General features: G+C 45.8%; 1 protein-coding gene across 7 annotated transcripts in view; it reads left to right on the plus strand.

Moving 5' to 3' along the window:
• Nucleotides 1-2,036: 2,036 nt before the first annotated feature.
• The window catches only part of ABAT (4-aminobutyrate aminotransferase), a 50,394-nt gene continuing 28,746 nt past the window's right edge, over nt 2,037-23,684 (plus strand). The window contains exons 1-3 of one of the 7 annotated variants that reach the window (XM_069029960.1): nt 9,712-9,885; nt 14,899-15,040; nt 15,969-16,425. The gene's annotated coding sequence lies outside the window, so the exon portion shown is untranslated. Of the gene's footprint in view, nt 2,167-9,711; nt 9,886-11,086; nt 11,171-14,898; nt 15,041-15,083; nt 15,404-15,968; nt 16,426-18,449; nt 18,627-23,684 lie in introns of those variants that run through there. The other 6 variants (XM_069029959.1, XM_069029961.1, XM_069029962.1 and 3 more) reach the window with 6 other exon arrangements.

A 23,684-nucleotide genomic window follows, 5' to 3' on the forward strand; every position in this document is an offset into this window, starting at 1 on the left:
CAGCTGTGTCAGTACAGCACATTGCCTCAGAGAAAAGTTTCTCCCAGCAGATGGCACATGGAATTTCTTTAACAATACCAGCACCTAAAGGCAGTAACAAAATATCTACGTGTATATATGTGTGTGTTTGTTCACACATTGCCCAGGCCAGCCCCACTGGTGTGAGCAAGAGGAGATGCAAAGGAACATCCCTAGCCTGCTAGCAGGGTGAGTGTATTCTCTAAGCTTTTTGAGCAAATATTCAAAGGGAATACTCATCAGATAGTGATACATAAGATGTTAATAATAGTTAGAGACATAATATAAACATAACTCCTGCCTCAAAGTTGAGTAAAAATACATATAATAAATCAGGCAAGAAAGTTGACAGGGATTTGGACAGAAGATAGCATGAAAAAAGTAAAGTTTACTGCTCTGTAATGGCCCTGCTCAGTTCTTGTTCTATGGGATGTCAGTAGCAGGTTTACATTGTAGAATGATCAGAAGGGGCACCAAGAAATTATCTGCTCTGTATTCCTCTCAAAGCAGAATCATATTCATCTGAGAATCTTGATGACTGTCTTGCTTCTTATCAAAGGCTCTCATCATAGAGATCCTGTATTTCTCCCAGTAATCTGTTCTAGTGCTTCCTTATCCTTTATGATACAAATGGCTTACTGCCATCTGAATGGCTAAACTGCTGCCTCTCTTGCAATTTTGGACCATTAAACCTTTCTTACTGTAATAAACTGACAGACATAAGGGTTCTGGGCAGGGTAAGTGGAAATGAGGAGGCGTAGATGGCCTAGCCTCAAGTGGTATGTGCAGGGACAGAAGGATCCTGTAACACCATCTGCAAATTGATGGTGTTGCAGCGCAAAAGAACAGCTCTGGCCACTCCAAGCCCACAGCGTTCCTGCCTTGCTTTTGTCCTCTCCAGCTCTCCTGTCCAGTGGCCTTCAGCTACTCTGCCACAGTATCTGCTCCAGGATACTCCCTGGAGCCTTCAATGGAGGTAACTGGGGACTGAGCAGGGTCTGACAGCTCCCCTCTCTTGTGACTAAGTGTGCATCCCTTATGGATCGCAGTGCAGGAGTTCTCTGAAGTCCCCTGGACAGGGAGAGGGTGCCTGTGTGCTGCTCACAGGAGAGGGGAGGGAGGTGTTCGTTTCAGAAGCGCTTGTTGGCCTTCTGTAGACAGGCCTTAGGTTTTCAAGAAAACCGAGACTGTGAATGAGACATGGAATTCTGTAAGATGAGAGTCCTGGTGGGGTTCAACATGCTTGCCATGGGTTCTGTTGTGGATGAGATACATAATAATTATCATTGGGTTGGAGTTTCAAGGGCAGCATTGTGTCTGCTGTAGCAGAACCAAGCAGCAACGGAGCAGAAGGGCTCGTTAGGGGATTGAGCTGCTTCAATCCACTACCATCCACAACAAAAACGTGTTTTGGCTAAGTCAGGCTTAGGTGTTGGTGAAGATTTGAGTTTTAAATTTGGAGTTTGACATTATACTAGTTTCAATTTTAATTTCCAATCAGAGTTAGAAGACCAAATCACTTTCCCAGTAGCTGCCTTTGCTAAATTAAGTATGTCCCAAGTGGCAGCAGGTAAATACGAGGCAATAAGGAAAGGACAGTGGGTGTTCGTGGAGCTGTAACAGTGCAGGCACGGATTCCAATCGCGGTTAGGAAACAGGCTCCGCTGCGCTTCTCGCGGATGCGCGATGGATGGAGGAAACAGGCTCCGCTGCCCTTGTCGAGGGTGCGCGGTGGCCCAGGGGGCTGGGGGACGCGGGGAAGGCGGAGAGGAGGGCGGGCAGCCCCAGTCCCGAGGGTCCCTCAGAGGCCCGCGCCCCGCCGGCCCGGGGCCCGTCCCTGCTCTCCCTCAGGGTCCCGGCCCGGCCCCGCCCCTCCCGGCGGGGGCGAGCCCCGGCCGCGCTCTCCTATTGGCCGCGGCGGGCGCGGGGCTGCGGGCGGCGGCGCTGATTGGCTGCGCGGAGCGGGGAGGGCGGGGCCGGCGGGGCGGGTGGTGGTGGGGCCGGCGGGAGCGTGGCCGGCCCAGCCCAGCTCAGCTCTCAGCCCAGCCCAGCCCAGCTCAGCCCGGCGCAGCCCGGTGCAGCCCAGCTCAGCCGAGCCCGGCGTAGCCCGGCGCGGCCGCCGCAGGACGCGCAGCCCCGTACTTCCCGGTGAGCGCCCGAACCGCGCGGGGCCGCTGCCTTCGCCGCTCGTCGCTCCCGCGCGGCAGCGGGACTCTCCGCGCGCTCCGTCTCCCGCCGCCTCCATCCCCGCAGGCGGCGGTGCCCACGTTGCCGGCGCAGCCCCGCGTCCCCCCCGCCGCTCGCTGATGCCCTTCCGCCGGGTCCCCGGCCCAGCGCACCCTGCGGGGAGCGGGGCGGCACTGGGCCGTGGCCGCGGGGCTTCTGCCGGCGGGCGGGGGTTGCGGGGGCTGGTGCCGTCCTTGCTGCTCGGGGCACCCAGCCCCGCCGGAGCTGAGCGTGGGGCTGGACCCCGGCGGGGCCCGGCGCCGTGCCCGTGGACCCTGGGGAGCGCGGAGCGCAGGAGGGTTCGTCGTTCCCCGCGCGCTCGGCCGCACCGGGAGGCGGGTTTGCGATGCTCTGCGCCCCGGCAGCGGCACCCCCGGCGGGCGGGTGGGCCCCGGCACGGACCTGCAGCGAGAAAAGGGGGGAAAAGGGAACGCGAGGGCACAAAACCCGTGAGAAAATAGCTGCGTACCGCGGGGAGAACGGCGCTGGCTTTGCGTGGAGGGCTCCCCTGGCTGAGGTGTTGCAGGCAGCTGAGTAATGGTGTTAGTGGAGGCCTGGTGCTGCACTTCAGCTGAGGTTCAGCCGGGCTTTTCAGTTTCCTGTTCTCCGGCTGGTGCTGGTGATGCAAAACTCAAGCCAATACCTCATGCTTTGGTTTGATACATGGTTAGCATCACTTCCCTTACCGTCATGTGTGCTTAAAGTAGCGCGGGGCTGTTCAGCCAGAGCTTTGCCTTTGCCTAGCTGGGCTTTTACCTCTGTGATTCTCCATCTCTGTTTATAAAATAGAGAAGGGAATGATATGCAAAGAAACCGAACTATTGTGGGAGGTTTCCAAGTAATTTTGTAATCAGTAATGAATGTTCGGGCTTACAAATACTGGATTTTGCCCTACAGTTCAAAGGCACAGTTGATGGGTATGGGCTCTTAAAAGGGTCTTTGCTCTTACAGTTTGAAGCAAGGAATTTGGTAGAGGTTGAAAGTCAACTGGTATAAAAGGAGGGTAATAGTAGGGTTACCTTCTGGAAGCTCTACACTAAGGAAATTACCTATCGAATCCTGTTATAATCTGGTTATTGTGTTATAAATTTAATCGGCAGTTTTTCAGTTCTTGTTGCATTGGTTTTTTATTGTAATTGTTTTTTCTGTAGTGTGAGTATTGGGCAAGTTGTGTCTGGGGCCAGTTTGTCTTCTCTGACTGGAGTTACAAATGCAGACTTGGGGTCAGTGATTTAAATGCTGGATCACAGCTCACCATATATGTGCACAACATATGCAAAGAAGGATAATATCTGGATTTTGTAGTGCTTCTCATCCTTAGTGTTTAAAGCACTCCTGAAACATCACTGGTCTGACTGTATAGATAGGGAAGCTGACAGAGATACAGGGAAGGAAAGCTGTTATTGCAAGTTACGTGCTGGGTAGCTTTTTGGACTGAAAATCTATGTTCAGGTCTTCTGTGTCTGCAGTGTGTGTGTGTGGTTCCTCCTGGACAGCCTCAAGTGCAGAGGACAGTGATTCAGACATCTGCAGATAAATGGAGACCTGAGTCAGGGCAGTGTTATTAGACAAGGTGACCACTTGTAAAATATGTGTGGAAAAATGCAATAAAACTGTTCTATTAGTCTTTCATTAGGCCTTTAGTCTTCTTAGAAATGTCAGCCTTGGAGGCATACTGTACAGTGAGGTGTCTTGTGCATCCAGATACAAAGTAAACTCAAAGAAGTGGATAAAATTGGGTATTTATGCCCGGTGGCAGTAAGCAAGCACAGCATGCAAATAAACACCAAGCAAATCAGTAGGTGTCCTGCTGGCAGCTGTGCTGTCATTGGGAAAGGAGAACGTCCTAATCTGGATTTCTTCAGAAGCAGGGAGGAACTCAGATGCATGCCAGCCATGTGTATGTGCATTCAAACCAGCTCTTGCTGCCTCTGCCAGCAGTTTGGGCGTCTCCAGGTGGTTCCCCTTGCCATGTCTGTGGTGCTTAACAGCCAAGTTTGAGAGCAGTTTATCCAATGCCTTGTCTCCCTACAGGTGCAATGGGCAGCAGCCCAGCTGTAGCTGCCTGTGAGTGCAGGTGCAGCTGTACAGGCACCACTCCTGCTCTTGGTGGTGTAGAGTTTTCCTCTGGGTTTGTGCTCTGAGTGTTGGGCCTGAATTAAAACAGCTCAGGTGATGTTGTGATGTACCTCTACTACTGCTTGGCCTCATACATTCAGGGATTATTAGGGTTCACAGGATTGGGAAGAGTTCACGTCTGGTCTAAGGCCAGTTGGATCTGCTTCTTGGCTTCTGAGCTTTGTTTCATGACTTCTAGGATTGAGAGTCCATTCCAGAAACACTGTTAAAATTTTTTATCAGTTTCAAGTACAAATTAAATTCCCTTCCTTTCTTACCCGAATGAAAACAGCTCATGGAAGTGCCTCAGAAAAGAGGGCTGTTAGTTGCACTATGTGTGTGTGCAATATGAACAGGGTAGCATGCACTGCTGTATCTCTGTTGTAAAGATACAACCCAGTTATATCTTTAAATCTTACTGGATTGGCTGTATACCAAGAGCTTTAAATCAAATGGGGACTCTTTGAACTTGGATGAATCTCCTTTGCTCTTGCCTTTGTGAGAGCAGTTGTGAGAGGGAGCAAGTAGGAGAAAGGAACAGATCTTGAGTAATTCTCAGATTTCATGTAAGACTTTTCTCATCATTATTGGTTTCAAATACCTTTTTATTCCTCCTTGTATGTTGCAACTTGTCCATCTGTGTGCACGACTTTTGTTCAAGCAGACTTTTCCAGTAGGGCCTTTTCTTCTTTCGCAGTTCTTTTTAAGCTCTTAAGAGTTTTTCAGGCATAGTGATAAGTCTGAATCAAATAGTGAGGTGTCCTATCCCGTTTGAAAAAGTAGCATAAAAGAGCTGGTTCCATCAGAAGGAAAGCAGCTGGTGCTGACGTGTAGGGAGCTGTGAAAGTACAGGTAAGTAATGCAAAAATGACACATCAAGAGCACTGAAGCTTAAAGACCAAGAATCCACCACACAGATAATTATCACTGTGGGCCCATTGCCTATGGAAGGATAGATATGCTTTAAAAGTTATGTAACAGATTTATCTTTCCAGAGGCTGAAAACACTCTATTCTTTTTCCTGATGGATCTGCTTTCAAATTTCCCTTCTTTATGTACAGAAGATGTTGCCTTAGGGGTCAGAGCTGCTACCAACTAAAAGTAGATAATTTTCCCAGCCACTGTTCTGTGGCTTGAAAACCACTTCTGTCCCCTCTTGGTTTTCTGAATGTTGCAATCTGTTTTATCAGATCATGGTCCTGTTGCCTGAAATGACAGCTATGGTCCAGGAAAATAGAGAACGTGCCATTTTCTTAGCCATATGGTGTTTGTGCAAAAATAACAGTATTCTGGGGGTTTTCCAAAGCATGCAAAGTGTCTAAAACAGAGAATGTTGTTGTAAACTATTTCTGTGGCTTTCAAGCTCTCTTCTGATCTGTGGGAGTAGGGTTCTGTACTGCATCCTTGTATTAGATTGTCTTTCCTTTGACATAATATTTTACTCTTCCTTTTCCATATTTAGCCAGTGTTAGAAATTCAGCAGAAGAATGAGGTAGTAACCTTGCTTATGTGTTGCAGCTCTTGGCTGTATGGAAGAAGAAGCGTGTCTCTCTTGCTGTCCAGTGAGAGGCACATCTACTTGCATCAGGGAGAATAATTTCAGAGGGTATGGTTTTCTTTTTGAAAAGAAATCCCACTTTTTGCAGCGTGAAGTTTAGGTTCTCTTTTCCTAGTTTGTGAATTTGGAGTAATTTGCATTTTGTGTGTGACAGCTTCTATGGCCGTAGATTCTGCTGAGGAAATGGATGCATGTCCTAGCAAGGGCTGGACAGTCATGGAATTCTTTTATAGCACCAGCAAGGAGCTGATCTCACTAAGTGCCTTAGGGATAGCGTTGGGCACCTGCAGTGTCCAGGACACAGGTCTGCCCTAATGATGAACGTAACTTTTATAAAATGATAAAGCTGTGCTGTCCTGGCTGATGTGAGAAAGCACTGAAGTCACTCAACTGAAAGTACTGCCTTTAGTAAGTGAATGCTGTCAGCTTGAAGAAATGTGAACTTAGTTTTTCACAATTTAACAATTCCCCTTTGTAATGCCTTCTGCCATATTTCAGTGAACCTCTCCCAGTTTTTATGCGGGAAATAAAGTATTTGTGTAGATGAGTGCTCGTATTGTATCGAACTCCTCCTTTGGGCTCTGGCTGAAAGGCAGTGTACTATATAACTTCTGTGGCAAGGTGCAAGGCACTTTAACGGCAATAAAGCTTCAGACTTAGTGACTTTCCCATTTAGATTTTGTGATTTTTCCTGAAATGCAACTTGGTGTTGGCAAGTAGTGTTTACCTTCTTGTGACTCTTGTAAAAGTCTTGGCAGTTTAACATCTAGTTCTGGTGTTTCAGGGGGATGTACTGCAGCTTGCTGAAGAATTCATGTAAAAAGTCAGTGTCTCAAATGCTCTCCAGGTGACAGGATGAAGTGCCAAACTTACTGCTTTAGCTGTGTAGCTGTAATTCTAAGAGCAGAAAAAACTTCTGAACCTGTCTCCAGCTTTCCCTTATCTCAAACATTTTAAAATATTCTTTATTCCAGAGGGAATTTCCCTTGCTGTCTCCAAACAAAGTTCAGTTTTAATTTTACAAATGAATATACCTTGCTTTGCAGCTGTTGTACCCATATATAATTCTGTTTTACTTAGGAATTTTTTAGCAATGTCCTCAAAATGCCTGAAGTTTGAAACCTGGCATAGTTCCAGTACCTTGAAAATTGGCTGGATAGCAGAAAAAAATGCCCAAAGGAATTGGGACTAGTGCTTGGGACTAGTGTATTGGAATACACTAGTCCAATTTAACCCTGGCCTGCTTGGGATATGACAACATGCCTTTTCCAAGGTGTGGGCAGCTGCTGGGAACCCACACGAGGGTGACTGTTCTGGGAGTGCATCCCTGAGATGTCTTCCCAAGCAGAAAGCTGTTCCTTTGCCTCAGGAGGGGACTGCTGTTGTGGGAGAAACCTGTATGTGCTTCCTTTGGTTTATAGTGCATTTGTATTCCATGTTGAATCCCTTAGGGTGCTTTTTGCTGGGTCAGTGGAGAGGTTTGGATTCAGGTTCCTGTGTCAGAGTCTGTTCCCCACAGACCGTGCTGCTGTCCCAGCTGTATGGACTGTGTTGGGGAGCATGGATGATCCTGGAGTCAGGATCAGCACATCTCTCGCACATTTCCTTTCATCTCTTCTGCCATCTGCATGCCATGAGCACCCGATTTCCTCTCCTGGAGTCTTTCAGCCTGCCCGCAGTGTCAGTGTGATGTGCTCTCCATTTCCACTGCTCTTCCCACACAGCTTCCCAGCCCTTGTGTTCATGGTGTCTCAGATCTGTTTTAAGAGCTCTTAGTCCTACCTGTCAGCTCTAAAAACAAATGCTTCTACCTGGAAGACCATTACTGCTCTGCAGGAGGCACGGCAGAACATCCGCTGTCCTGCTGGGTGAAGGAGCTGCTCGTGTGGAAAGGGAAGCTGGCAGGGGGACGGGGTGAACTGAGGGAAGCAGTGGGAGAGGTGCTGCCCTGCCCATGGTGTCAGTGGACAGCTCAGCCTGGAGTGCTGTGGGTGGAATGCTTACAGGAAATGTGTCAATGTGTTACCCAAGAGCGTGGATTGCCAGCACGAGGTTTTCTTTCTAGTTGTTTGTTGGGGTATTGGGGTTTTTTCGGGGCTTTTTTTTTTCCCCTCCCCTTGTAACTTTGGTTTCATCACTGGTTTCTCACAGAACAGAACAGTGGGTGTTAGGAAAACACAAATTAGTGATGATGTTTTCATGGTGTCCTATTTTTGATGTTTGGCTCAATTTTAAAGCATCCAGATTCCATCTGTAAGCCTTGTACTGGGCAAAGCACAGGGCAGCAAGTTCCTCATGGAAATTTCTTCCCCAGTGCTGGCTGATTTCATGCTGGGTTCGTTGCCTGTACTCTCAATGTTAAATCACCTCTTCCTCTTTCCTCCCTAGCAAATGAACAATCCTACAGATTTTTTTTTCACAAGACATGTCACCTCTTGTCCTTCCAGGCCTCTTCCTTTCTGAATGAGGTAGGGCAAGAATACAGGCTTCAGAAGCCACTGAGGAAAACAGGAAAAAAAATCAGTTTGCAGGGAAAGGAAAGAATAATATCCCTCATTTGTATTTGTAGCTCATCAGGCTCAATCTTGATTAAAGACTTTGAACATCACCACAGTATGCCAATTTTGGCTTCCTCTTTCAGTGAAAGATGAAGTTTGCAGAGGTTCTTGGCAGCATCTCTTGACAGCAAACACAACTGAAATCAACTCATATGTTTTTAATTGGTTTGGCAATACTACAGAAAAGTGCTTAAGTGACATAAATATCATGAAAATTAAGTATTTTAAATAAACTTGGTGCAGTAATATTTTCTGTTTGTATTATGTTTTCTCCCAATTTGTCTGCCAGTCCTTCTCAAATAATGGGAACCAGCCATCTTGTTCTTCTCTGTTAACTCTCTTTCCACATCTGTCATGAATTACACATTTTTTGCAAGGTGCTTGCTTCATATTGATGTTGTGATGTTCACCAAAAAAAATTAGGTCACTGGGAGCAGGATGGAGGTAATAAGTTTGTATTGAAGCATTTTTAACAGCTCTCACTGATTGCCTTGGTGGGAATTGGAGAACATGACAGGTAGAAGAGCTGTTAGAAACCAAACCAAACTGCTCTGGACAGATTTCAGGCATGATGCTTTCTTCACAGCAACAGGCCAGAGGGTAATCCTGCCACAGGGTGCTGTGGGCAGGCTACAAGCCATGACTTCTCCATCCTTAACAGCTGCATCACTTCAGGCAAAGCTGAGCACACTGACACTGATGGGCCCCCATGGCAGGTGTGAGGGGTGGGATTTACCCAGTATGGACCGAGCTGCAGCTGTGAGGGATGGGATTTACCTCTACATGGACCGAGCTGCAGCTGTGAGGGATGGGATTTACCTGTATGGACCGAGCTGCAGCTGTGAGGGGTGGGATTTACCTGTATGGACCGAGCTGCAGCTGTGAGGGATGGGATTTACCTCTACATGGACCGAGCTGCAGCTGTGAGGGATGGGATTTACCTGTATGGACCGAGCTGCAGCTGTGAGGGATGGGATTTACCTCTACATGGACCAAGCTGCAGCTGTGAGGGATGGGATTTACCTGTATGGACCGAGCTGCAGCTGTGAGGGATGGGATTTACCTCTACATGGACTGAGCTGCAGCTGTGAGGGATGGGATTTACCTCTACATGGACCAAGCTGCAGCTGTGAGGGATGGGATTTACCTGTATGGACCGAGCTGCAGCTGTGAGGGATGGGATTTACCCAGTATGGACTGAGCTGCCATTCACTCTCGTGTTCTCCCCTCTCAGTTCCAGTATAAAGCAAGCCTTGTTTTTTGCTCCACAGCTATTGCTGCAATGCAGCTTCCTGGAGAGAGAAATAGGATTACACAATCAGAGTGTGCTGGTGGAGGTAGGAAAGCAGAGGATGAGCTGGGCTCAGATGAACTCCACATTCCTTGTTTGCAGGGCGGTTTTACCAGGTAATGGAGATACAGGGGAGCAAATCTTCCTTTGTTCTGTGCTTTGGGCAGTGGGTGTTGGAAGGGGCTGCTGGAGCATGATGCTTCTGCCTTGGCTGTTGTGAAAAGCAGCTGAAGCAAAACATAGAAAGGGCTGGTTAGTGTTACAAGGGGAGGGAGTAGAGGCAAGTGGAGACAATGACAAGCGGTACTAGGGGCTGGATTTATGTTATGGGGTCTTTGACTGGGAAGGACTTTACTGATTGCAGCAACAGTCTGTGCATTGCAGTAACTATGACTGACAAATCTTGTGGTTTTCTTCTTCCAATAATTAAATCCAAAATGCCAGTTCCTTTTAGCAGTAACAGGAGACTGCTTGCCTAATTTCTTATCAGTAACTTTTTTTCCCCTTGGCCAAGAAGGTGATTGGAAAACGCTTCTTGTTAGTAATATAGGCTGTAGGATTCCTGCTGTTCATTTATTCATTAAAATTGGACCCTTACCTGATTGTGTATCAGTTTAGAGTTTGTTGTTTCACTTCTCTGTTGATTTTGGTGTAGTGGGACTTGGTTCCACCAAAATGCTAGGACTGACTATGGACATGGGTTCCATGGGTAGGTGATGTTTCAACAGGGAGTCAAGCGTGGTGGCCCCTCAGGGTGGACTTCTTGTTCCTCACACTGCATGAATGTTTCCTTTCACTGGTGTACCTGGTTTGCTCTGAGCCAAACTTGTGACTCTGCTGGACACCAAGAAGGGTTTGGTGATTTTTCTTCCCCAAATTAGGAATCTCTGTGGTGTAGATTGGAGACTGAGTGATGGGAGCAGGTGACAGGAGAGCTAAAACAAAGTGGGGTTCTTCAGAAAAGAAGCTCAGAAGGTGCTACTACCCCACAAACCCAAGGCTGGTTGCATCATTTCAGAATGAAACACTTGCATAAAGCATCTTTTTTTCCCCAGAAAATATGCAGAGAAAATTAGTTTCTGGAGTGATCTGATAAATTATAGGAAATGGCTCACAGCTTCACTTTTGTTGTTCCAAATGGAAAAGAGAGAGGAGAAAGGAACTGTTTGTTATATCTGGTCAAAATCCACACGCAGCCTTGCATAACTGATCCTCTGCTCTGTCTGGTGAGCAAGATTAGCAGGCTTGCAGCCACATTCCTCTCATCTTGCGAAACTCCAACCTCTGCATCTTTTATGTACTTTCACTAGTTAACAGCAAAGAGGGAAAAGGGGCAACTTAAGATGATACTGACACTCAAAGCACATGATGTATCTTCTATGAAGAATTACCTGATTACTGGTAAGTCCTGCAATTGCATCCATTTAGTGAAACCCTGATTTTATGAAGGAGAAGGGAAATTTGCTCTTGTTCTTTCTCTGAGCTTCTATGACAGTGCCCTCTTGAGAGAGAGAGGTTAAGTACCAGTGAGGGCAGAACTCAGAAGGGAACCACTTGCTGTTCCATTGTCCTGATGCTGCTTACTTTTATAAGCTACCTTTAGGAAGATAAACATCTCACACAAAAGGTTTTTGTTAAATAAATAAGCTGTTTAACTTTACTGCTAGCTCATTATTCCATACTGATTGTACTTGTCCTGGAGTAGTGATCCTGGGTTTGCTTTCCCATGTTCATGCAGCCTCTCTTAATATCACAGTTATAAAAGGCATCCTTCATCAGTTTCTTGGTTCCAGGTCCCTCTTCTCTGACCCCAGCAACTAAGCTGGACATGTTCAACTTGTATTAGAGCTTCTGTAAAGATTTTTCCAAATTTAGAAGTTTTCCTAAAACTGGTCAACACTTTTTAACTACCAAAATGTGGTGCATAAAATCTCCACATGGAGGTACCAGACTGAAGAGCAGAGCCCAGTTTCTTGTGTGGCTGTCAGTGTTACCATAAGAGTTGAGGGTGCAGTAGAGATGTACCTTGAGAGCCTTTACCAGTGAGTTTAGCCATTAGCACACTTAGTAAGGTCCAATTTATCTCCTCAAATTTGTATCCAGGTGTTTAGTACCTGTGTTGAAATGCTGTGATGCAGCAGATTCATTAGTTTGGTTAAACAGGCAATATTTAAGGAGTAAATAAGCACAGTTTATGCAGGAGCCTTGTGGATTTTTCCCTAGTGGGTAACTTTCAGGGTTTGATCACCAGAGAGTCTTCCAGTTCCCAGTTTTTCTACCTTGCCTTTAACTCAGCAGAGTACTTTGGCTCATTCACAACTGTAGTTTTGTGAATGGGCGCAGTGAAGTAAAAGGGATTACTTGAGAAACATGTATCTTGCTGAATCAGATTGGCACTAGTTTCTTTCTCCATCTGGAGCCCAAAAATAATGTTCTAAACATATCAGGGAATTTAGTAACAGAGTCTTTTTAACACTGTGTACATATCTATGTTTCCTGAACTGTTCTGAAAACTCCCCAACTGCTGTTCCTTTTTACCTGTTGCCTGAATAAACAGGAAATAATAGGACTTTAAATAGTAGAATTTCATGGTAATTGTGCTTAATTCCTCTATTCCTTTCTGTCTGAATGTGAAGTTCTCATGTTTAATGGGAATTAAAGCAGTTGGCATCTGAAGAACAGAGGGGGCGTGATGCCCCTGTCCCCAGGTCAGTGTGAGTTACAGTAGTTACTGATTAATGAGTAATGCAGGTGCAGTTCAGGTGTGCCCTGCACATCTGCAACCTCTGACTTTTTCAAGCTCAATATCTGCCCACCAAAAGAAATCCCTGCAGTTAGTGGTACTGATTGTGCTGAATTCCACTCTGTTCACGAGCCTTTTAACTTCTTTCACAAAAGAAAAACTGCCTCTGTACACGGAGTGTAAAGTTACTGGATGTGCTAGGCAAGGAAGCAGCCTTCTGGCCAGCCACAGGTTGGAAAGCTGCAGTGTGCTTGCTTTCCCACAAAGCTAAGCAATCCCAGTTGTCCTTTTATTTTGTTTTGCCCTTCATGGTAATCTTCTTTGACTAAATAAGATCTTTATCCTACTGTCTGCAAATTGTTTGCTCAGATTTTTGTAATTAACTTGGGGTCAACATTTATATAGTCTTATTTTCTTTCCTTCCAACTGCATTGAAATACTTCTTAATTTATTTTAAGGTGAACCTAGTGATTACTGCTCACAGTACCTAAAAGTTGATATGACACTCCAGCTTGTGCTTTATTCCTTCTCCAAACACAAGCCCTTAAGAGAGGTGTTGGTTTCCCTCTTCATGCAGGTTTGGGGTCCTGAGACCCTGCTGCTGAGTCTTGTGGAAACTCTGTTTTTTTGAAGGAGGACTAGGACTTGGTGCTTCTGGAGGAATTGGCCATCGTTTGCAGTGAAATGCGTTGATATCATAGAAAACCTTACAATATTTTCCATAAAAACAAAATATCTTTGATACTAACCATGTGCTTTTACTTGGTGTTCTGGCCTGGCCAGAATCTGATCCCCATTTTGCCTTGTATCATCATCATGTATTTCAGAAGAATGTTTGTAGCATTGATACAGAGAAATACATTAGCAGTTGGTTCTACTGAAGCTGGAGATTACTTTTCAACAGTGAAGGATTGTGTAATGAGTGAGTCTTCCTTTGACAACTGCAAATCAGAGCAGAACGTGAACTTACTGCAGGTGGTTGGCCACATCCTTTCCAATGACAGACTGTTCAAATAGGTTTCATTACCACTGTTCTCTTAATTAAATCAAATGCAAGTCCATGGGGTTTTTGTTACAGCTCCCACTTTTGTGAACTGCACATTTTTAATACATATTAAATAAAGTTTTAATAGTTATAGTTGCTTCAAATCACTGACATGGGACTTCTAAGTTTTTTGCCCTGCAACAGGATTTATGTGGTCATTGTCATCCTCTTTGTGCATCCAGCCTGCCAGGCAGGGTCATTGTTGGTATGGAGGGATGAAAGCAGCCATACAGAACAACAAGAATTTAGGCTCTACCCAGGAAGTGGCAGTTTGGTATTAATCAGCCATTTGATGCAAGGGTTAAAGCAAAAAAAATCCATGATAAATAAAAGTCCACAATGGAATTATTGTCTCTCTGCAGGATGGGTTTCCAAGCAGTTTGACACAACGTGACTCAGCACGATGGGGCACGGTGCTGACTGGAGTCTCTAGATGATGTTGCCATATAACTTGGCAGCACTTGGCAGCATGAAGTACTTTTCGTCCAGCATGATTTTGTTTAATGAGTTTAGCCTCACGTTATCCAAGGCAACACGCAGCAGAGGCACAAGAACCTCAGTCTTCCTTAGGAGCTGTAATCCTGATTATTCACTGAATAAGTGTAGTAATGAATCACTGACACAAGGAATTGCTCTTGAATTCAGTGTTTTGTACAGGGCGAGTGTAAGCACCTACAGCTTTTCTCAGTCCTTCCCCCTCTGCTTTGTCATGTGTCCCTGCATTAACCATCTGTCTGAATAGTATTATGGCACTTTCTGTGGTAGATTATCTGGTTAACAGGTTCAGTTTGAAGCCAGCAGTTTGTTCTAATGACTGGTAAACAGAACAGGCCAGCTTAAATGTGTTGTTTACAGTCTGTGTATGTAATGAATAACAGATTTTAAATTATGAAGAAGGTGGGGGATCAGTTTTGGTTCTTATTTTGGATCAAATCAACTGCTTGTTGTGGGATCTGTCTTACAAATAACTGCAGTCTGGGCTTCTTTCTTGGCAGCTGCTCACAGTACTCACATGAGATCCCAGGCTACAGTCTCCAGCAAAGGGAGAAGGGAACCAGAACAGGATTAACCACATCTGTTTCTCTTCCTTGTTGGTGTTAGTGGCATTTTGATTGGCAGTTTGTCTGGATGCTGATCAGTTTTCCATTTTGGGTAGAAAAGCTCTGGGAAACAATGTGGTGGCTTTAAAACTTGTACTCCTGCAACGGGTGTAAATGGGTTGTGTGGATGCTGGTGTGGCATCTGTTGGTGTGTAAATGACCTGGTAGTGTTACAGTGGACACACTGCAGTGTGTAACTAGTCTGCCTGAATGACTTTGTCCCTCGTTGTTCCTGTGTTAGCACAGTGATCATGACACCACCCTCCCCAGCCGAACCAACACTGCTGCTGTGGCTGCTCTGAGTGAAGGGGAAGAAGGAAGTGTGGTGCTGCAGGAGCAGCACAAACTGGAGTGACGTTTGCCAGGAGCCTTATCTGCTTCCTGTAAGCATTGCATCTTCGGTCTTTGTCCCTTGCTGCTGATATCTGTCCTTGCCTCTGTCTGCCTTGGGCCCTTCCTTGCACCTGACTCTGCTCGTGCTGAACCAGCAGCACAAGTCTGGGGCTGGCTCTGGCTGCTCCCTCATCTCCCCCCTTGCAGACAGGGTGCAGTGCCTCAGTCCGAACCCTCTGCTTAGGAAGCATCCTGCCCAAGTGTTGCATCCCACAGCTGGAGCCTACAGAGCCTAAAGCGGGACCCCCAGCTCAGCTCTCACACCTGGCACCCTGCTGCACTGCAGCCCTGCCTGTTGGGGAGCACAGGCTCCCCCTCCTCTGCTCGTTTTAATGCCCTGATTACTGAAATGGGTAAGTCACCACCTCGCTTGTAATAATTACAGATTTCCTCTGTGATTTTTCACTAGTCGGTTGCCACAGCAACTGTGCAGTGGCTCGGCCGAAATGCTGTCACAGGGATTTAAATCTGAAGCGGCTTAGCCTCTCTCTGCGTTCTGGCGCATCTTCCCTCTTGCCCCCTGGTACCATGGCAACCTGGCGATGGCAGCCCAGCCTCGGCCATGGCACCCTGTGCTGCTTTTCCCTGCATCCCTGTGTCTGAAGGGACGCTGCTGGTGTTTTGTGGGTACCCACATCTCCCCCGTTCCCGTCAGGAGCAGTGTGCAGCGGGAGGTGCGGCTGGGATGCGTGCTGGCTGTCGTGCTGCCTGCGCACCACCTGAAGGGAATGAACCAAACCAAGGTTATTCTGTGACAGTCCTGTGCCTGGGTGTCACCTTGAGGATATTTGCAAACCCGAGTAAAAATACGGGGTTTAGAGACAAAACCTGTTCTTCAACTTCCACAGTTGTTGAAAACTAAGGAGCCATTTCAAACCTTAACGCAGTCTGGCTCTGCATCTCGGAATTTGTTTTCAGAGAGCTGCCGAGGAGGCTTTTGGATGAACTCGGACGCCCGTATTCCAGAGCCAGATGCTCTCGGGGTTGAGGCAAGTCGGGTATTCCTCTCTGCTGGCTTTGGCTGAGTGCGGGCTGTAGCTGCCAGAAGCTGGTTCCATTAACCTTCATTAACTGGGGCATCCCCCCAGCTGAGCTGCGGGGCTGCAGCTCAGGGCTTCCTCTGGGTGATGCCTGTCCTCGCTGCGCGGCTGCTGGAAGGAGCTGGCAGCAATGGCATTCCTCACCAGCGCAGCCGGCAGCAGCCTGCGCTGAAGACAAGCAGGGAGTGAAGCGGGGAGCAGCACTTCCAACCCAGGAGCTGGCTGTGGGCAGTTTGGGAGCAGCACTTCCAACCCAGGAGCTGGCTGTGGGCAGTTTGGGAGCAGCACTTCCAACGGGAGAGCTGGCTGCGTGCTGGAGTTTGCATCCGAGTCCTGTAAGTGCCTTTGCCGTGTGCCCGCGGGCAGTGGGGTGGGCTCAGAGTCCGGCCACGCTGTGTCCAGAGGGGAATGTGGGAATTTGTGTTTGAGCAGGTGTGTGTGTGTATTGTTACAGTGTCCCTGCCATGGATACGCAGGGATCCTGCTCCTGGTTTGTTTTCTGGACCCTGTGTACAAGAGATCTCCCGCATGGCTCTGCTTTTCCATGTCCTCAGCTGGAATGGGGGTCACCTTGAGAAAGCAGAGCTCTCGCCCTGGCTTAAGGCATTTCCCTTGGTTTGGTGCAGGCTGTCTCCAAGTGAGCTGTTTTATGCCTTAGGACACAGAAAAATAAATTGTGCTTTTATTTTACACTATTTATCTATTCTCCTGATCTCTGAGGAGGCAGCAGTAAGATGCTAGGAATAAAATCTTACAAGGAATATAACTGAATTTCCTTGGAAATACCACTTGAAGGTATTACTTTGAAGGCAATACTTTAATTTTTTCAAAACTACAAAATGCTTGTGGAGCAACTAATCTGAAAAGCACGGCTGTGCCATAATTTGTTTAATCCATTGTGAGCTGGGCTGTTTTGGTCTGGGAAATATATGGAAATGAACAGGAATGGTTTGGCTATGTTGTTTCCATCTGCATTTAAAATAATGGATTTAAAATATGCAGGCTTGAAGAGATGTTTTTATATGTACCTCACTGGTAAAGTTCACTGAAATATCAAAGTGCAGGTTTTTTCAGGGGGAACTACTAAAAAAAATTTAGAATTTTTCAGCTAATATAAGTTTAGTTGTGCTTGTTTTTAATCAGCATTTATGTATCATTATGCCATTTATGTAGTTATTGTTGGCTTTGCATCTGGAACTTGCCCAATTTCTAGCAGATGCTTTTTCAATCCCATTTTTTCTTTTCCTGAGACAATGTACTTCTTTCACAGGGAAGGTATAGGCACATCTCATCCCACCTTAGCTGTGCCAATAGTTCTTGGATCAAAAATGAGCTGCTCAAAAGTTTAGTAGGTCACCTGAATCCTAGTGTGCCATAATCACAACATTCCTACCTGTTCTTATTTATTGGTTTAGGAACCAGGAGTCCTTCCTTGGCCCAATATTTTTTGAAGAGAGGGTGAACAGAAACAAGGGCAGAAATACTTTATTTTAAGAAAAAAAAAAAAAATCATATGTTCATATCCGGCCACCAAACCCTGCTTAGAGGGCACTTGAGAAGGAGAACCTGGACACGAGTGTAGTGACACTTTTGACTGTAAATGAGTTTTAAAACTTGATGGAAGGACTGAACCTGTTCTGGCTTTACTGCTGAGTGCAGGTCCCATGAAGGAGGTAGGGATTGTCATGTCCTCGTGGGTACTGGACAGTACTTCCAAGCTGTAGGTGTGAGGTTTTCATCTTGTGCAGTGAAGCTTGGTTTGTGCTTTTGCTGCAGTGCTCACAACAGACAGACTTGAATGCCAGCTGCATGTGGAGGGAGAGAAGGGAGCTGTGCAAAAAAACAGTTTATTATGCCTTTGTGTGCAGTATTTACTGTTTTGTCAAGACATGAAGGACAAAACCAGTCTCTCCATTTCTATTCTCCTGAAGACTTGTGGGACTGTCCAACGCTGTTGGTGTCAAAAAATAAATAGGCAACCCTGAATAACCAACACTTGAGCTTTACTTGTAACTATGACAACTGTGTCCTTGACAACTTAAGTACAATCGTGGAGTTTTCAATTACATACTGTTCTACACAAAGCCATTAAGATTATTAGAGGCATAAACAGCCTGTCAGCTTTTGTGGTTTTTGGCAAAATCCATTTAGGTGGTAGATAGACGTTTCCACTTGCAGGTCAGCGTTCTGTTGCTGGTGTTCCTGGTGGGAAGTGCCTTGGTGAGCTCTGCAGGCACAGGCTTGCCAGGCCTTGGGGAGAGCCACACTTTGCTCTTTCTCAGCTGCTGCCCATGAAATTGGGCCACATAAGTGTTGAGCTTCAAAGTGCTCAGGGGTCTCTTTTGGCTGGGTCCTGCAGACCCACCACACCTCTTCCAGGGTGTCCGTCTCTGTCCTGATCCTGCTGCGTGGGCTCGATGTTGTGGGGTGCCTGGAACCACCATCACTTCTGGAGTACGAGGCTGTGGCCTTTGGTTGACCTAGGGATGAGCAGCTTCTTGTTCTTTGCTGTGCCCTCTCATGAAGATGCTGCCAGGTACTGTTCTTCTCAAAGCTGGGGGTTCCAGCTCTGTTTTGTGCTGGGTTTGTATAGACACGTGATGAAAAAATCTAATGCCAGGCTTTTATGAACACTAGATGTAAATCTTCTTTCAACTTCCTCTTAACAGGATTTTTCTATTCAATTCTATTCTATTTCATTTGAGATAACTTTAGCCTAGCTATGACTGAATTTCTAAGTTCTTGGTGTTACTCTTACAGACTTCTCCAAATGCTGCTGTAAGCTAATTCAAATTTGTTTCAGAACTATACTTCGGGATAAAACCCCTGTTGAAGTAAAAGGACCTGTTGTATTTCATTGTGTGCGCTCAGGCTTTCATAATTCCATAGTCTATACTGAACTCTTAACTCTGCTCCTGGGACCAAGTGAACTGCAGCTACATACATCAACACGCTGCCAGGCCTCTTTATTTACATTGGTGTTTACTACATTTAAGTGGCTAAAGCAGCAAGTCAGGATTTCTAACATCACCCTGTGCTCTGTCAGTAACTGGTGAACTCATTCAGTTGCTTTGCTTTGATCTGCTGGGCGTGGACATTCCCTGTCTCCCCAAAGGAGGGTGGGGCTGTGCATTTTCAAACAGCTAGTGCTGTGTTCATTGGATCTTTTTATGCAGATACCATGATGACATTACATTACCTGATTCTTCCTCAAATGCAGACTAAGGAAGGACATTATTATGTTTAACGGATAACAGCCTTGACTGTCTTCTACCTTGCCCATACTTATATTTCTTTGTGAAATTGTGGGGCTATTCCAGACTCTGGGATCTCCTTGAGCTGTTTACAGGAGTAAAATACCTGAGCTAAATCACCTATGTCGTTAAAGATGCTTGTTCATGAACACTACAAGCCAGGAGACTTGTGCCCCATTAACAACTCCAAGATGGACCTGGGTCCTGCCTGACTTTTCAACATTGTCCTTCTTAGTGTCAGGAACCACAGCTGACTTGGTTTCCCAGTTTGCAGTTCCTTCACTGTTAAAAGGCACATGCAGAAAGAGCAGTGTCAAAGCACACTGAGCTGTAAAATAAAGAGCCTTTTTGCCTCTTGGATGGACTCCCTCCTTGCATCCTGTCCTGTGCCAGCTCACCTGAGGGATGCCTGGGCAGGCTGGCTGTGGGAAGCGAGGGTTGGCATTCAGGTGCAATGCTGGTGCTGCCGTGGGCTCCAAGAGAGTGACAGGGCTGCTGCAGCCTCTGCACCCACCAGCAGCCCCTGTGCAGCTCACCGTGTGAGTGAGCCTTGGGCTGGGTTCACCTCCACATGGATCCAAGCAAACAGGACTAAGAGATAGTCAGAGATTCTTAAAATTTCACAGTTAGCCCTTAGCATGACTATACCCTTGCTGTGCAGCCTGGAAAAGTCAAGCAAAGGAAACCATTAAAAAAAGGAATGAATTTGCCTTTAGGTCCCTGCTCCCCACCTCCCCAAATCCACTTTTTGGAAGCCTTGTGAAGTAATTGACCAGTGCAGCTTGTGCTGCTGTTTCTAAACCATGTAATTGTTCCTGGTTAAATGGGTTTGGAGCAGCTGAGGGACAGATGAATGTGCCCCCATGAATTTCAAACAGGTTTCTGGGTCTTTGTCAGAGTTGCAAGAAAGAGACGCAAACCTGCAGAGCTGACTTCTCCTCCCAAACCTGCAGAGCTGGCTTCTCCTCCCACCCCACTGGGTATTAGTTTTGCCTTTACCTGTGCACCTCCCCAGAGGATGTTTTCCAGGGCAGGTTCTGTGAGCTGCAGTCTGGCACACGGATGTCATGCTGCATTAGCTTCTCTGCTAGGGAGTGAGATTGGTGCACAAACTCCCAGTTTGTCTATTTTCACTCTTATATCTGGATTGAGCCCCCTCTTTTTAAAATTTTTTCCAGGGTTCCCCCCCCCCCCCCCAAAGAAAACACAATCATGTTCGCTCATGGAAACAATGCTTCTTTCTATGTTCACATAGCATATGTGCTGCTGAATGACTGTTGTCCCTAGTAACTAGTTTTATCTGTCAGAAGTAATCACTTGGTACAGAAATTTAGCAGCTGCTGTTTAAAAAAAATACATACAGTTTCACAGCATGCATTTAAAAAATCCACATTATGTTTCATGTGCTTGATAAACTGGACTGAGCTTCCTCTTTGAAAATAGTTTTTCTTACTAGAAGAATGTGGCTGTGGCTTAAACATATGCAGTGGCAAACACACTTTATGTAATGCGAAATTACAGACAAAATTATGCAAATGTATTTGGAAAGTTAAAGTAGTGAGCTTTCACTTCAGAATAGCAGTTGTGTAGAGTCATCTGCACCTATGGCCTCCTCCAGCTCAGTTGCCAGTAGAGGAAAAATGTGTGGGGAAGACTTACGAATCTTTTTCTGGAAGGGTGTCACATCTTCATGGTCTGCTGGTCCTTCCCATCCCCTTTCCTGTCAGGTGTCTGAAATTGGTGGCTGTATTTTGCCTGGATTTGGGGAATTTGTGTGTCCGCAGTGGCTCCGGAGCAGCAGCGGTGATGGAGCGTGGCATCGCTGCAGCTCTGACATGTGCAGGAGAGCTGATTTCTGCTGGCTTGCAAACCCTGCTGCTGCTTGCAGTGCTGGAACAGGCTGGGCCCGTGGGAATCGATCAGGAGATGAGTTATGGAGGCAAAATTCAATTGGTTATTGTGATAACCAAATAATGCTTGCTTAGACTAAGATACCAATCACATCAGCTGATGTCCTGTGAGAGCCTGTGTGCATAATGGAGATGGAAAAGATGTTGGGTTTAGTTATACTCACATGTGATATTACATGATTTATTCTGACTCTGGACTAGAAAATGGTAAAACTTTTTATATAAGAACTGTCAAGGAAAATTAGGACTAAGCTACTTTATTTTTAAACCTCATGCAGTAATTTTTTTTCTACGAGTAGTTCAGAAAGCCAATATCATTTCCAATTATTTTTTTCAGCCTCTAATGAATGCTGTAGTTTTAGCTATTAAAGGACTCAAGATAAACAGTAAGTATAAGAAAAAAATAAGTAACATTCTGGGAGCAGACATAGTCATGGCTCACCTAGGGAGAGAAGAAGAAGGGAAACCTGGACAGTGGTGGGCACAGCTGTGGAGTGTGACTGGAAGGTGGTTTTGATTTGTATGTGAAGAGGCATCTCATCCTTGTGGAGAAGGAAAGTTGGACAGCTGGCAGCAAAACCCCCCATGGGAGATGACTGAAGGGCATGAGAATAAGGAGTGAACCTTGGTGGGTTGTTATGTTCGTTTGCACTGCTCCTTTTGTGAGTTCCTGCAAAGCTGTGTTACCTTTTAACAGCCTCTTAAAAAGTGATACTTTGCAGAGCAAACTTATGGAGGGAATTGGAGATTGGAGAAGTATAGACCAGATAAACAGCTCTGAGCAGAGGACATCAGTCGAGGTGCTGGGCATCTTCTCACTGACTTAGACTGGCATTTGGTTTTTGCTAGAGGGTAGTTATGAGATAAGAAATCCCTGGTGTTGGGATATTTCTTCACACATTGATTATGCAAAAGTTAGCACAACTAAAGAAAAAGTTGAGAGAGAAAACATAATGAATGAATTAAACTGATCTTGTCTTATAAGTGAAGTTACTCTTTTCTGAAACAAAATAAACTAGTTCCCTCAGCACTTATGACCCAAAGCCTTAAGAAGCTAATTTTGCTCCTCCAGCATGTGCACAAGTGTTGTGCAAGTGTTTGCTCACATTGGCACATTGCAGACTACCTTGAATTTTAACTTGGACTCAGAGCAAACTAAGTGAAACCAAGTGCTATTGTCTGGAAAGGCACAGGGAATTGGCTTTGTTCCTGAGTCTTAATAGGTCTATGAATTTATAAATCCCCGTAGGTAAGAGTTTTTTTGTTTTCCTTTATGTATTTTGAAAAAGCTCAAGTGTGAAGGAGAACAAATAGTATTTTGCATAAGGACAATAAAGAAACTAAATTTCTCATATTTTAGTTCTGGGTAAGAGATACTTGTTATCATGGTAGCAATAGTTCAGCTACTTCCCTGCATCTGGTCACAAACATCTGCTGGCATGTTTTATTGATGGCATAAGACTGATGGAAGCTGTAAACTGTGATCTCTTTCTGCTGGAAGATCATGTCTACTATTGTTAAATAAAATTTTTCCAGGTTTATGGATAATGACATTTTGTTTGGACTGCGAGCCTCGGTCCACTGCTGCTCCGTGGTCTGCATCCAGCAAGGTGCAAATGCCAGGCAAAGGGCTCCAGTGTCCTTCACAGAACACAGGGGGCCATGCTGATAAGTGTGAAGTTTGAATTTAACCTGTGTCCTGGATAATAATTCAATGATCTGTTTTATCTATTCCTGACTTCCAGCCAGGCTTTCTGCACAAGTGATCCAGAGTGAAAAGGGAGTCATGTTATTGTTCATGCTACTTGACTTTCCAAGGTCAATTATATGTAACCACCTGAGACAGAACTGCAGAATGGCTGAGGCTGGGAGGGAGCTGAGGGTGTCTGGTCCAGCCCTCTGCTCAAGCAGTGACACCTAAAGCAGTCTGCTCTGGACTGTTTGGGTTGTGGATATCTCCAGGCATGGTGATTCCATGCCCTCTCTGGGCAACCTGCCTGGGGTTTTCCTGTGTTTAAATGGAGCTCAGAGTATTTTAGTTTGTGCCCATGGCCTCTTATCCCATCACTGGACACCTCTGAGAAGCCCCTGGCTCCTTTATTCGCTCCCATCAAGTATTCATTACACATTGATGGGATGCAACCTGAGCCTTCTTCAGGCTGGACAATCTCAGCTCTCACATTCTCTCTTCACAGGATTATGATTAATGGGTATAAACTGGGTTTTCAGGAGATTGATTTTTCTTTTATTTCCTAATGCTTGTCCTGCTGTCTTTTGTATTAGATGAGATTTTTCTCATAAACTTAGGTCAAATAAAAAACATCAGCTTTGGCTTGAGAGACTGACTGGAAACAATTTTTTTAAAGTTCAACACAGTCTACATATATAGAGAAAGTAGAGAGGAAGAGCAAGGGAAAACAGGTGCTGACC

Source organism: Aphelocoma coerulescens, chromosome 14, assembly GCF_041296385.1.
Source record: "Aphelocoma coerulescens isolate FSJ_1873_10779 chromosome 14, UR_Acoe_1.0, whole genome shotgun sequence".
NCBI classification, from domain to species: domain Eukaryota; kingdom Metazoa; phylum Chordata; class Aves; order Passeriformes; family Corvidae; genus Aphelocoma; species Aphelocoma coerulescens.